Source organism: Petromyzon marinus, chromosome 24 (genome assembly GCF_048934315.1).
Source record: "Petromyzon marinus isolate PM22_M1 ecotype Great Lakes invasive population chromosome 24, UKy_Petmar_22M1.pri1.0, whole genome shotgun sequence".
NCBI classification, from domain to species: domain Eukaryota; kingdom Metazoa; phylum Chordata; class Hyperoartia; order Petromyzontiformes; family Petromyzontidae; genus Petromyzon; species Petromyzon marinus.
Genome location: NC_133690.1, coordinates 1,802,351 through 1,816,489, shown reverse-complemented (window position 1 = coordinate 1,816,489; position 14,139 = coordinate 1,802,351). Strand labels below are relative to the sequence as shown.

The following is a 14,139-nucleotide window of genomic DNA, read 5'->3' as shown; positions in this document are numbered from 1 at the left end:
CTTCGATCCATCGACCTCTGGGAAAAGGACCCATCACGCTTACGCTCTGCCACTCTGCTTTCCTGTAAATGGATATAATTGACGTCCATGGACCTGATAGGCAGCAGAAAAGATATTGAAAAAAATCAATGCTTGCATCAATACCGGGTTAAGAAATTCATTTGTAATATTTTGATTGACCTTGTGAATGTATTGATAACGTTTTAAACATTCGACACGTTCATATGATTACTCAATTCATACATGCTAACAAAAAAGAGCTACTTGTCCATAGGCGTTTTGGAGAATGTGGGCATGGATCCCACTACCTCTCGCATACTAAGCGAGCGCTCTACCACTTGAGATAATCCCCCACTTGGTTGTGTTGAATGTTTATCTCGAAATAGGCCATGGAACTTTTTGAAAAATATCAAAGCAAAACAAGATCAAACGTTACCTTTAAATCTGCGATAAATTAAAACCGACCTATGTGATAGAGGAAGCCAGATATTATAGACTGGCTTCGATCCATCGATCTCTGGAAAAAGGGCCCAGCACGCTTTCGCTTTGCCACTTTGCTTTCCTGTAAATGGATATTATTGACGTCCATGGACCTGATAGGCAGCAGAAAAGATTCGGAAAAATGATCATTGTTTGCATCAATACCGGGTTAATAAATTAATTTGTAATATTTTGATTGACCTTGTGAATATATTGATAACGTTTTAAACATTCGACACGTTCATATGATTACTCAATTCATACAAGCTAACAAAAAAATGTACGTGTCCATATGTACTTTGGAGAATGTGGGCATCGATCCCACTACCTCTCGCATGCTAAGCGAGTGCTCTACCACTTGAGCTAATCCCCTACTGGGTTCTCGTGGATGTTTATGTTGACATAGGCCATAGCACATTTGAAAAAAATATCTAAGCTAAACAAGAACAAACTTAACCTTTAAATCCGCGAAACATAAAAACCGACCTAGGCGATACAGGAAGCCAGATATCATAGATTGGCTTCGATCCATCGACCTCTGGGAAAAGGACCCAGCACGCTTACGCTCTGCCACTCTGCTTTCCTGTAAATGGATATAATTGACGTCCATGGACCTGATAGGCAGCAGAAAATATATTGAAAAAAAATCATTGTTTGCATCAATACCGGGTTAAGGAATTCATTTGTAATATTTTGATTGACCTTGTGAATATATTGATAACGTTTTAAACATTCGACACGTTCATATGATTGCTCAATTCATACATGCTAACAAAAAAAGAGCTACTTGTCCATATGCGTTTTGGAGAATGTGGGCATCGATCCCACTACCTTTCGCATGCTAAACGAGCGCTCTACCACTTGAGCTAATCCCCCACTTGGTTGTGTTGAATGTTTATCTCGAAATAGGCCATGGAACTTTTTGAAAAATATCAAAGCAAAACAAGATCAAACGTTACCTTTAAATCTGCGATAAATTAAAACCGACCTATGTGATAGAGGAAGCCAGATATTATAGACTGTCTTCGATCCATCGATCTCTGGAAAAAGAGCCCAGCACACTTTCGCTTTGCCACTCTGCTTTCCTGTAAATGGATATTATTGAGGTCCATGGACCTGATAGGCAGCAGAAAAGATACGGAAAAATGATCATTGTTTGCATCAATACCGGGTTAATAAATTCATTTGTAATATTTTGATTGACCTTGTGAATATATTGATAACGTTTTAAACATTCGACACGTTCATATGATTACTCAATTCATACACGCTAGCAAAAAAAGAGCTACTTGTCCATATGCGCTTTGGAGAATGTGGGCATCGATCCCACTACCTCTCACATGCTAAGCGAGTGCTCTACCAGCTGAGCTACTCCCCCGCTGGGTTGTCATGGATGTTTATCTCGACAAAGGCCGTAGCACATTTTCTTTTTAAAATATCTAAGCTAAACAAGAACAAACTTAACCTTTAAATCCGCGAAACATAAAAACCGACCTAGGCGATACAGGAAGCCAGATATCATAAATTTGCTTCGATCCATCGACCTCTGGGAAAAGGACCCAGCACGCTTATGCTCTGCCACTCCGCTTTCCTGTAAATGGATATTATTGACATCCATGTACCTGATAGGCAGCAGAAAAGATGTTGAAAAATTATCATTGTTTGCATCCATACCGGCTTACGAAATTCATTTGTACTATTTTGAGTGACCTTGTGAATTTATTGATAACGTTTTAAACATTCGACACGTTCATAGGTTTACTCAATTCATACAAGCTAAAAAAAGGGTACTTGTCCATATGTTCTTTGGAGAATGTCGGCATCGATCCCACTACCTCTCGCATGCTAAGCGAGCGCTCTACCACTTGAGCTAATCCCCCACTTGGTTGTGTTGAATGTTTATCTCGAAATAGGCCATGGAACTTTTTGAAAAATATCAAAGCAAAACAAGATCAAACGTTACCTTTAAATCTGCGATAAATTAAAACCGACCTATGTGATAGAGGAAGCCAGATATTATAGACTGGCTTCGATCCATCGATCTCTGGAAAAAGGGACCAGCACACTTTCGCTTTGCCACTCTGCTTTCCTGTAAATGGATATTATTGAGGTCCATGGACCTGATAGGCAGCAGAAAAGATACAGAAAAATTATCATTGTTTGCATCAATACCGGGTTAATAAATTAATTTGTAATATTTTGATTGACCTTGTGACTATATTGATAACGTTTTAAACATTCGACACGTTCATATGATTACTCAATTCATACAAGCTAAAAAAAGGTACTTGTCCATATGTTCTTTGGAGAATGTGGGCATCGATCCCACTACCTCTCGCATGCTAAGCGAGCGCTCTACCACTTGAGCTAATCCCCCACTGGGATGTCGTGGATGTTTATGTTGACATAGGCCATAGCACATTTGAAAAAAAAATATCTAAGCTAAACAAGAACAAACTTAACCTTTAAATCTGCGATGAATAAAAACCGACCTAGGTGATACCAGAAGCCAGATATCATAGACTGGCTTCGATCCATCGACCTCTGGGAAAAGGACCCAGCACGCTTACGCTCTGCCACTCTGCTTTCCTGTAAATGGATATAATTGACGTCCATGGACCTGTTAGGCAGCAGAAAAGATATTGAAAAAAATCAATGTTTGCATCAATACCGGGTTAAGAAATTCATTTGTAATATTTTGATTGACCTTGTGAATGTATTGATAACGTTTTAAACATTCGACACGTTCATATGATTACTCAATTCATACAAGCTAACATAAAAAAGGTACTTGTCCATATGTACTTTGGAGAACGTGGGCATCGATCCCACTACCTCTCGCATGCTAAGCGAGCGCTCTCCCACTTGAGCTAATCCCCCACTGGGTTGTCGTGGATGTTTATGTTGACATAGGCCATAGCACATTAAAAAAAAATATCTAAGCCTAACAAGAACAAGCTTAACCTTTAAATCTGCAATGAATAAAAACCGACCTAAGTGATACAGGAAGCCAGATATCATAGACTGGCTTCGATCCATCGACCTCTGGGAAAAGGACCCAGCACGCTTATGCTCTGCCACTCTGCTTTCCTGTAAATGGATATTATTGACATCCATGGACCTGATAGGCAGCAGAAAAGATGTTGAAAAATTATCATTGTTTGCATCCATACCGGCTTAAGAAATTCATTTGTAATATTTTGAGTGACCTTGTGAATATATTGATGACGTTTTAAACATTCGACACGTTCATATGATTACACAATTCATACACGCTAGCAAAAAAAGAGCTACTTGTCCATATGCGCTTTGGAGAATGTGGGCATCGATCCCACTACCTCTCACATGCTAAGCGAGCGCTCTACCAGCTGAGATAATCCCCCACTGGGTTGTCATGGATGTTTATCTTGAAATAGGCCATGGAACTTTTTGAAAAATATCTAAGCCTAACAAGAACAAGCTTAACCTTTAAATCTGCAATGAATAAAAACCGACCTAAGTGATACAGGAAGCCAGATATCATAGACTGGCTTCGATCCATCGATCTCTGGAAAAAGGACTCAGCACGCTTTCGCTTTGCCACTTTGCTTTCCTGTAAATGGATATTATTGACGTCCATGGACCTGATAGTCTGCAGAAAAGATGTTGAAAAATTATCATTGTTTGCATCAATACCGGGTTAATAAATTCACTTGTAATATTTTGATTGACCTTGTAAATATATTGATAACGTTTTAAACATTCGACACGTTCATATGATTACTCAATTCATACAAGCAAACAAAAAAAGGTAATTGTCCATATGTACTTTGGAGAATGTGGGCATCGATCCCACTACCTCTCGCATGCTAAGCGAGCGCTCTACCACTTGAGCTAATCCCCCACTGGGTTGTCATGGATGTTTATTTCGACATAGTACATAGCACATTTAAAAAAATATCTAAGCTAACCAAGAACAAACTTAACCTTTAAATCCGCGAAACATTAAAACCGACCTAGGCGATACAGGAAGCCAGATATCATAGATTGGCTTCGATCCATCGACCTCAGGGAAAAGGACCCAGCATGATTACGCTCTGCCTCTCTGCTTTCCTGTAAATGGATATTATTGACATCCATGTACCTGATAGGCAGCAGAAAAGATGTTGAAAATTATCATTGTTTGCATCAATACCGTCTTAAGAAATTCATTTGTAATATTTTGATTGACCTTATGAATACATTGATAACGTTTTCAACATTCGACACGTTCATATGATTACTCAATTCATACGAGCTAACAAAAAAAAGGTAATTGTCCATATGTACTTTGGAGAATGTGGGCATCGAACCCACTACCTCTCGCATGCTAAGCAAGCGCTCTAGCACTTGAGCTAATCCCCCACTGGGTTGTCGCGGATGTTTATGTCGACATAGGCCATAGCACATTTTTTAAAAAAATATCTAAGCTAAACAAGAACTAACTTAACCTTTAAATCTGAGATAAATAAAATCCGACCTAAGTGATATAGGAAGCCAGATATCATAGACTGGCTTCGATCCATCAACCTCTGGGAAAAGGACCCAGCACACTTACGCTCTGCCACTCTGCTTTCCTGTAAATGGATATTATTGACGTCCATGGACCTGATAGGCTGCAGAAAAGATGTTGAAAAATTATCATTGTTTGCATCAATACCGGGTTAATAAATTCATTTGTAATATTTTGATTGACCTTGTAAATATATTGATAACGTTTTAAACATTCGACACGTTCATATGATTACTCAATTCATACAAGCTAACAAAAAAAAGGTACGTGTCCATATGTACTTTGGAGAATGTGGGCATCGATCCCACTACCTCTCGCATGCTAAGCAAGCGCTCTACCACTTGAGCTAATCCCCCACTGGGTTGTCATAGATGTTTATCTTGAAATAGGCCATGGAACTTTTTGAAAAATATCAAAGCAAAACAAGATCAAACGTTATCTTTAAATCTGCGATAAATTAAAACCGACCTATGTGATAGAGGAAGCCAGATATTATAGACTGGCTTCGATCAATCGATCTCTGGAAAAAGGGCCCAGCACGCTTTCGCTTTGCCACTTTGCTTTCCTGTAAATGGATATTATTGATGTCCATGGACATGATAGGCTGCAGAAAAGATATTGAAAAATTATCATTGTTTGCATCAATACCGGGTTAATAAATTCATTTGTAATATTTTGATTGACCTTGTAAATATATTGATAACGTTTTAAATATTCGACACATTCATATGATTACTCAATTCATACAAGCTAACAAAAAAAGGTACGTGTCCATATGTACTTTGGAGAATGTGGGCATCGATCCCACTACCTCTCGCATGCTAAGCTAGCACTCTACCACGTGAGCTAATCCCCCACTGGGTTGTCTTGGATGTTTATGTTGATATAGGCCATAGCACATTTGAAAAAAATATCTAAGCTAAACAAGAACAAACTTAACCTTTAAATCAGCGATAAATAAAAACCGACCTAAGTGATACCGGAAGCCAGATATCATAGACTGGCTTCGATCCATCGACCTCTGGGAAAAGGACCCAGCACGCTTACGCTCTGCCACTCTGCTTTCCTGTAAATGGATATAATTGACGTCCATGGACCTGATAGGCAGCAGAAAAGATGTTGAAAATTTTTCATTGTTTGCATCAATACCGGCTTAAGAAATTCATTTGTAATATTTTGATTGACCTTGTGAATACATTGATAACGTTTTCAACATTCGAAACGTTCATATGATTACTCAATTGATACGAGCAAACAAAAAAAAGGTAGTTGTCCATATGTACTTTGGAGAATGTGGGCATCGATCCCACTACCTCTCGCATGCTAAGCGAGCGCTCTACCACTTGAGCTAATCCCCCACTGGGTTGTCGTGGATGCTTATGTCGACATAGGCCATAGCACATTTTAAAAAAAAATATCTAAGCTAAACAAGAACATATTTAACCTTAAAATCTGAGATAAATAAAATCCGACCTAAGTGATATAGGAAGCCAGATGTCATAGACTGGCTTCGATCCATCGACCTCTGGGAAAAGGACCCAGCACGCTTACCCTCTGCCACTCTGCTTTCCTGTAAATGGATATTATTGACGTCCATGGACCTGATAGGCAGCAGAAAAGATGTTGAAAAATTATCATTGTTTGCATCCATACCGGGTTAATAAATTCATTTGTAATATTTTGATTGACCTTGTGAATACATTTATAACGTTTTCAACATTCGACACGTTCATATGATTACTCAATTCATACGAGCAAATAAAAAAAGGTAGTTGTCCATATGTGCTTTGGAGAATGTGGGCATCGATCCCACTACCTCTCACATGCTAAGCGAGCGCTCTACCACTTGAGCTAATCCCCCACTGGGGTGTCGTGGATGTTTATGTTGACATAGGCCATAGCACATTTGAAAAAAAATATCTAAGCAAAACAAGAACAAACTTAACCTTTAAATCTGCGATCAATAAAAACCGACCTAAGTGATACCGGAAGCCAGATATCATAGACTGGCTTCGATCCATCGACCTCTGGGAAAAGGACCCAGCACGCTTACGCTCTGCCACTCTGCTTTCCTGTAAATGGATATAATTGACGTCCATGGACCTGATAGGCAGCAGAAAAGATATTGAAAAAAATCAATGTTTGCATCAATACCGGGTTAAGAAATTCATTTGTAATATTTTGATTGACCTTGTGAATGTATTGATAACGTTTTAAACATTCGACACGTTCATATGATTACTGAATTCATACATGCTAACAAAAAAAGAGCTACTTGTCCATAGGCGTTTTGGAGAACGTGGGCATGGATCCCACTACCTCTCGCATACTAAGCGAGCGCTCTACCACTTGAGATAATCCCCCACTTGGTTGTGTTGAATGTTTATCTCGAAATAGGCCATGGAACTTTTTGAAAAATATCAAAGCAAAACAAGATCAAACGTTACCTTTAAATCTGCGATAAATTAAAACCGACCTATGTGATAGAGGAAGCCAGATATTATAGACTGGCTTCGATCCATCGATCTCTGGAAAAAGGGCCCAGCACGCTTTCGCTTTGCCACTTTGCTTTTCTGTAAATGGATATTATTGACGTCCATGGACCTGATAGGCAGCAGAAAAGATACGGAAAAATGATCATTGTTTGCATAAATACCGGGTTAATAAATTAATTTGTAATATTTTGATTGACCTTGTGAATATATTGATAACGTTTAAAACATTCGACACGTTCATATGAATACTCAATTCATACAAGCTAACAAAAAAATGTACGTGTCCATATGCACTTTGGAGAATGTGGGCATCGATCCCACTACCTCTCGCATGCTAAGCGAGCGCTCTACCACTTGAGCTAATCCCCCACTGGGTTCTCGTGGATGTTTATGTTGACATAGGCCATAGCACATTTGAAAAAAATATCTAAGCTAAACAAGAACAAACTTAACCTTTAAATCTGCGATAATTAAAAACCGACCCAAGTGATACCGGAAGCCAGATATCATAGACTGGCTTCGATCCATCGACCTCTGGGAAAAGGACCCAGTACGCTTACGCTCTGCCACTCTGCTTTCCTGTAAATGTATATAATTGACGTCCATGGACCTGATAGGCATCAGAAAAGATATTGAAAAATTATCATTGTTTGCATCCATACCGGCTTAAGAAATTCATTTGTAATATTTTCAGTGACCTTGTGAATATATTGATAACGTTTTCAACATTCCACACGTGCATAGGATTACTCAATTCATACAAGCTATACAAAAAAAGGTACTTGTCCATGTGTTCTTTGGAGAATGTGGGCATCGATCCCACTACCTCTCGCATGCTAAGCGAGCGCTCTACCACTTGAGCTAATCCCCCACTGGGTTCTCGTGGATGTTTATGTTGACATAGGCCATAGCACATTTGAAAAAAATATCTAAGCTAAACTAGAACAAACTTAACCTTTAAATCCGCGAAACATAAAAACCGACCTAGGCGAAACAGGAAGCCAGATATCATAGATTGGCTTCGATCCATCGACCTCTGGGAAAAGGACCCAGCACGCTTATGCTCTGCCACTCCGCTGTCCTGTAAATGGATATTATTGACATCCATGTACCTGATAGGCAGCAGAAAAGATGTTGAAAAATTATCATTGTTTGCATCCATACCGGCTTAAGAAATTCATTTGTAATATTTTGAGTGACCTTGTGAATTTATTGATAACGTTTTAAACATTCGACAAGTTCATATGATTACTCAATTCATACAAGCTAAAAAAAAGGTACTTGTCCATATGTTCTTTGGAGAATGTGGGCATCGATCCCACTACCTCTCGCATGCTAAGCGAGCGCTCTACCACTTGAGCTAATCCCCCACTGGGATGTCGTGGATGTTTATGTTGACATAGGCCATAGCACATTTGAAAAAAAAATATCTAAGCTAAACAAGAACAAACTTAACCTTTAAATCTGCGATGAATAAAAACCGACCTAAGTGATACCAGAAGCCAGATATCATAGACTGGCTTCGATCCATCGACCTCTGGGAAAAGGACCCAGCACGCTTACGCTCTGCCACTCTGCTTTCCTGTAAATGGATATAATTGACGTCCATGGACCTGTTAGGCAGCAGAAAAGATATTGAAAAAAATCAATGTTTGCATCAATACCGGGTTAAGAAATTCATTTGTAATATTTTGATTGACCTTGTGAATGTATTGATAACGTTTTAAACATTCGACACGTTCATATGATTACTCAATTCATACAAGCTAACATAAAAAAGGTACTTGTCCATATGTACTTTGGAGAATGTGGGCATCGATCCCACTACCTCTCGCATGCTAAGCGAGCGCTCTACCACTTGAGCTAATCCCCCACTGGGTTGTCGTGGATGTTTATGTCGACATAGTCCATAGCACATTTAAAAAAAAATATCTAAGCCTAACAAGAACAAACTTAACCTTTAAATCTGCAATGAATAAAAACCGACCTAAGTGATACAGGAAGCCAGATATCATAGACTGGCTTCGATCCATCGACCTCTGGGAAAAGGACCCAGCACGCTTATGCTCTGCCACTCTGCTTTCCTGTAAATGGATATTATTGACATCCATGGACCTGATAGGCAGCAGAAAAGATGTTGAAAAATTATCATTGTTTGCATCCATACCGGCTTAAGAAATTCATTTGTAATATTTTGAGTGACCTTGTGAATATATTTATGACGTTTTAAACATTCGACACGTTCATATGATTACACAATTCATACAAGCTAAAAAAAAGGTACTTGTCCATATGTTCTTTGCAGAATGTGGGCATCGATCACACTACCTCTCGCATGCTAAGCGAGCGCTCTACCACTTGAGCTAATCCCCCACTGGGATGTCGTGGATGTTTATGTTGACATAGGCCATAGCACATTTGAAAAAAAATATCTAAGCTAAACAAGAACAAACTTAACCTTTAAATCTGCGATGAATAAAAACCGACCTAATTGATACCAGAAGCCAGATATCATAGACTGGCTTCGATCCATCGACCTCTGGGAAAAGGACCCAGCACGCTTACGCTCTGCCACTCTGCTTTCCTGTAAATGGATATAATTGACGTCCATGGACCTGTTAGGCAGCAGAAAAGATATTGAAAAAAATCAATGTTTGCATCAATACCGGGTTAAGAAATTCATTTGTAATATTTTGATTGACCTTGTGAATGTATTGATAACGTTTTAAACATTCGACACGTTCATATGATTACTCAATTCATGCAAGCTAAAAAAAAGGTACTTGTCCATATGTTCTTTGCAGAATGTGGGCATCGCTCACACTACCTCTCGCATGCTAAGCGAGCGCTCTACCACTTGAGCTAATCCCCCACTGGGATGTCGTGGATGTTTATGTTGACATAGGCCATAGCACATTTGAAAAAAAATATCTAAGCTAAACAAGAACAAACTTAACCTTTAAATCTGCGATGAATAAAAACCGACCTAATTGATACCAGAAGCCAGATATCATAGACTGGCTTCGATCCATCGACCTCTGGGAAAAGGACCCAGCACGCTTACGCTCTGCCACTCTGCTTTCCTGTAAATGGATATAATTGACGTCCATGGACCTGTTAGGCAGCAGAAAAGATATTGAAAAAAATCAATGTTTGCATCAATACCGGGTTAAGAAATTCATTTGTAATATTTTGATTGACCTTGTGAATGTATTGATAACGTTTTAAACATTCGACACGTTCATATGATTACTCAATTGATACATGCTAACAAAAAAAGAGCTACTTGTCCATAGGCGTTTTGGAGAATGTGGGCATGGATCCCACTACCTCTCGCATACTAAGCGAGCGCTCTACCACTTGAGATAATCCCCCACTTGGTTGTGTTGAATGTTTATCTCGAAATAGGCCATGGAACTTTTTGAAAAATATCAAAGCAAAACAAGATCAAACGTTACCTTTAAATCTGCAATAAATTAAAACCGACCTATGTGATAGAGGAAGCCAGATATTATAGACTGGCTTCGATCCATCGATCTCTGGAAAAAGGGCCCAGCACGCTTTCGCTTTGCCACTCTGCTTTCCTGTAAATGGATATTATTGACGTCCATGGACCTGATAGGCAGCAGAAAAGATACGGAAAAATGATCATTGTTTGCATCAATACCGGGTTAAGAAATTAATTTGTAATATTTTGATTGACCTTGTGAATATATTGATAACGTTTTAAACATTCGACACGTTCATATGATTACTCAATTCATACAAGCTAACATAAAAAAGGTACTTGTCCATATGTACTTTGGAGAACGTGGGCATCGATCCCACTACCTCTCGCATGCTAAGCGAGCGCTCTCCCACTTGAGCTAATCCCCCACTGGGTTGTCGTGGATGTTTATGTTGACATAGGCCATAGCACATTAAAAAAAAATATCTAAGCCTAACAAGAACAAGCTTAACCTTTAAATCTGCAATGAATAAAAACCGACCTAAGTGATACAGGAAGCCAGATATCATAGACTGGCTTCGATCCATCGACCTCTGGGAAAAGGACCCAGCACGCTTATGCTCTGCCACTCTGCTTTCCTGTAAATGGATATTATTGACATCCATGGACCTGATAGGCAGCAGAAAAGATGTTGAAAAATTATCATTGTTTGCATCCATACCGGCTTAAGAAATTCATTTGTAATATTTTGAGTGACCTTGTGAATATATTGATGACGTTTTAAACATTCGACACGTTCATATGATTACACAATTCATACACGCTAGCAAAAAAAGAGCTACTTGTCCATATGCGCTTTGGAGAATGTGGGCATCGATCCCACTACCTCTCACATGCTAAGCGAGCGCTCTACCAGCTGAGATAATCCCCCACTGGGTTGTCATGGATGTTTATCTTGAAATAGGCCATGGAACTTTTTGAAAAATATCTAAGCCTAACAAGATCAAACGTTACCTTTAAATCTGCGATAAATTAAAACCGACCTATGTGATAGAGGAAGCCAGATATTATAGACTGGCTTCGATCCATCGATCTCTGGAAAAAGGGACCAGCACACTTTCGCTTTGCCACTCTGCTTTCCTGTAAATGGATATTATTGAGGTCCATGGACCTGATAGGCAGCAGAAAAGATACAGAAAAATTATCATTGTTTGCATCAATACCGGGTTAATAAATTAATTTGTAATATTTTGATTGACCTTGTGACTATATTGATAACGTTTTAAACATTCGACACGTTCATATGATTACTCAATTCATACAAGCTAAAAAAAGGTACTTGTCCATATGTTCTTTGGAGAATGTGGGCATCGATCCCACTACCTCTCGCATGCTAAGCGAGCGCTCTACCACTTGAGCTAATCCCCCACTGGGATGTCGTGGATGTTTATGTTGACATAGGCCATAGCACATTTGAAAAAAAAATATCTAAGCTAAACAAGAACAAACTTAACCTTTAAATCTGCGATGAATAAAAACCGACCTAAGTGATACCAGAAGCCAGATATCATAGACTGGCTTCGATCCATCGACCTCTGGGAAAAGGACCCAGCACGCTTACGCTCTGCCACTCTGCTTTCCTGTAAATGGATATAATTGACGTCCATGGACCTGTTAGGCAGCAGAAAAGATATTGAAAAAAATCAATGTTTGCATCAATACCGGGTTAAGAAATTCATTTGTAATATTTTGATTGACCTTGTGAATGTATTGATAACGTTTTAAACATTCGACACGTTCATATGATTACTCAATTCATACAAGCTAACATAAAAAAGGTACTTGTCCATATGTACTTTGGAGAATGTGGGCATCGATCCCACTACCTCTCGCATGCTAAGCGAGCGCTCTACCACTTGAGCTAATCCCCCACTGGGTTGTCGTGGATGTTTATGTCGACATAGTCCATAGCACATTTAAAAAAAAATATCTAAGCCTAACAAGAACAAACTTAACCTTTAAATCTGCAATGAATAAAAACCGACCTAAGTGATACAGGAAGCCAGATATCATAGACTGGCTTCGATCCATCGACCTCTGGGAAAAGGACCCAGCACGCTTATGCTCTGCCACTCTGCTTTCCTGTAAATGGATATTATTGACATCCATGGACCTGATAGGCAGCAGAAAAGATGTTGAAAAATTATCATTGTTTGCATCCATACCGGCTTAAGAAATTCATTTGTAATATTTTGAGTGACCTTGTGAATATATTTATGACGTTTTAAACATTCGACACGTTCATATGATTACACAATTCATACAAGCTAAAAAAAAGGTACTTGTCCATATGTTCTTTGCAGAATGTGGGCATCGCTCACACTACCTCTCGCATGCTAAGCGAGCGCTCTACCACTTGAGCTAATCCCCCACTGGGATGTCGTGGATGTTTATGTTGACATAGGCCATAGCACATTTGAAAAAAAATATCTAAGCTAAACAAGAACAAACTTAACCTTTAAATCTGCGATGAATAAAAACCGACCTAATTGATACCAGAAGCCAGATATCATAGACTGGCTTCGATCCATCGACCTCTGGGAAAAGGACCCAGCACGCTTACGCTCTGCCACTCTGCTTTCCTGTAAATGGATATAATTGACGTCCATGGACCTGTTAGGCAGCAGAAAAGATATTGAAAAAAATCAATGTTTGCATCAATACCGGGTTAAGAAATTCATTTGTAATATTTTGATTGACCTTGTGAATGTATTGATAACGTTTTAAACATTCGACACGTTCATATGATTACTCAATTGATACATGCTAACAAAAAAAGAGCTACTTGTCCATAGGCGTTTTGGAGAATGTGGGCATGGATCCCACTACCTCTCGCATACTAAGCGAGCGCTCTACCACTTGAGATAATCCCCCACTTGGTTGTGTTGAATGTTTATCTCGAAATAGGCCATGGAACTTTTTGAAAAATATCAAAGCAAAACAAGATCAAACGTTACCTTTAAATCTGCAATAAATTAAAACCGACCTATGTGATAGAGGAAGCCAGATATTATAGACTGGCTTCGATCCATCGATCTCTGGAAAAAGGGCCCAGCACGCTTTCGCTTTGCCACTCTGCTTTCCTGTAAATGGATATTATTGACGTCCATGGACCTGATAGGCAG

General features: G+C 39.1%; 9 non-coding genes across 9 annotated transcripts; all 9 read right to left on the bottom strand.

Moving 5' to 3' along the window:
* Positions 1 to 2,784: 2,784 nt before the first annotated feature.
* On the bottom strand, positions 2,785 to 2,857 carry TRNAA-AGC (transfer RNA alanine (anticodon AGC)). Its single transcript has one exon. It is a non-coding gene; the product is annotated as a tRNA-Ala (tRNA).
* A 1,433-nt stretch (positions 2,858 to 4,290) lies between these two features.
* Positions 4,291 to 4,363, bottom strand: TRNAA-AGC (transfer RNA alanine (anticodon AGC)). The gene has a single exon. It is a non-coding gene; the product is annotated as a tRNA-Ala (tRNA).
* A 1,933-nt stretch (positions 4,364 to 6,296) lies between these two features.
* Positions 6,297 to 6,369, bottom strand: TRNAA-AGC (transfer RNA alanine (anticodon AGC)). Its single transcript has one exon. It is a non-coding gene; the product is annotated as a tRNA-Ala (tRNA).
* A 1,433-nt stretch (positions 6,370 to 7,802) lies between these two features.
* Positions 7,803 to 7,875, bottom strand: TRNAA-AGC (transfer RNA alanine (anticodon AGC)). The gene has a single exon. It is a non-coding gene; the product is annotated as a tRNA-Ala (tRNA).
* Positions 7,876 to 8,304: 429 nt separating this feature from the next.
* Positions 8,305 to 8,377, bottom strand: TRNAA-AGC (transfer RNA alanine (anticodon AGC)). The gene has a single exon. It is a non-coding gene; the product is annotated as a tRNA-Ala (tRNA).
* Positions 8,378 to 8,803: 426 nt separating this feature from the next.
* Positions 8,804 to 8,876, bottom strand: TRNAA-AGC (transfer RNA alanine (anticodon AGC)). The gene has a single exon. It is a non-coding gene; the product is annotated as a tRNA-Ala (tRNA).
* Positions 8,877 to 9,306: 430 nt separating this feature from the next.
* TRNAA-AGC (transfer RNA alanine (anticodon AGC)) lies at positions 9,307 to 9,379 on the bottom strand. Its single transcript has one exon. It is a non-coding gene; the product is annotated as a tRNA-Ala (tRNA).
* A 2,930-nt stretch (positions 9,380 to 12,309) lies between these two features.
* On the bottom strand, positions 12,310 to 12,382 carry TRNAA-AGC (transfer RNA alanine (anticodon AGC)). The gene has a single exon. It is a non-coding gene; the product is annotated as a tRNA-Ala (tRNA).
* A 430-nt stretch (positions 12,383 to 12,812) lies between these two features.
* Positions 12,813 to 12,885, bottom strand: TRNAA-AGC (transfer RNA alanine (anticodon AGC)). Its single transcript has one exon. It is a non-coding gene; the product is annotated as a tRNA-Ala (tRNA).
* Between the last annotated feature and the right edge of the window lie 1,254 nt (positions 12,886 to 14,139).